This window comes from Elephas maximus, chromosome 15, assembly GCF_024166365.1.
Source record: "Elephas maximus indicus isolate mEleMax1 chromosome 15, mEleMax1 primary haplotype, whole genome shotgun sequence".
NCBI classification, from domain to species: Eukaryota; Metazoa; Chordata; class Mammalia; order Proboscidea; family Elephantidae; genus Elephas; species Elephas maximus.
In genome coordinates, this window is record NC_064833.1 from 42098090 (window position 1) to 42099024 (window position 935).

Here is a 935-nt window from a genome sequence, read left to right on the forward strand (position 1 = left end):
ATTTTAAGATTACATCAGAATTAAAGCATGGAGGACTTAAACTGACTTCAAAGACTAAGCTTAGACTTCTAGCTAGTTTAGCTTTTTTCTTTTATTGGTTGATGTTTTCCATTTGGCTTCCATATCCTGTTCTTCTAGCTTGATGCCCCTTCTAGAATTTCCTTTACAAATCTTACAGCCATGGTTGGTGAAACATGCTAATTATTACTGTTGTGGAGGATAAGAATTTTAGCAATCTCATGCTTCCTGCTTGGGAAAATATATGCCGTTTTCCACCCACATCTAGCACCATATTGAACATGAAAAAATATATAATAAGTGGAACTCTAAATGCATTTAATCAAAATGCATTTAAGGAGAACTGTTTATACTGTTATCTGTTTCCAATTCTATTAATCATGAAGCTCAAACCTTTCAATGCCAGAGGTATATGAGATCTACTTTTTCCTAATTAGATTTTTTTCAAGCAAAACAATAAAGTAAAAACAGGCCATTTTGTGATTTTTTAAAATGTTCCAAGTAATGTTTAAGCCAACAGCCTTCTAGCGTTAAAAAGCAGACAATTCCATGGGCTTTGTAAATCCCTTAGGAATGTGTCAAGCCATACTATTTTAGGGACAAATTCTGGTTCTTTGGCCTGTCTGGGAACCCAATGCAGGCAACCAAGCTCAGATTTGGGGCTTTATGCTTGAAGAAGCTATGTCTGTTACCAAGTTCCCAGTAAGTTATGGTCAGTAATGCGGTGCATCCATCAAATATTAGTTGGAGTTAAATAAACTTAATTTACTTGTGTTTATCTGCCTACCAAGCTGTTAACAGATCAAGAACATGTCATATATTTTTGGTTCATACTATCAGCATGCTGTTTTATGATGATGTTGGTATACTTCAATTCAGTGTTATTTTGAGGAGTATCTGGGGCCCAACCTTTTAAT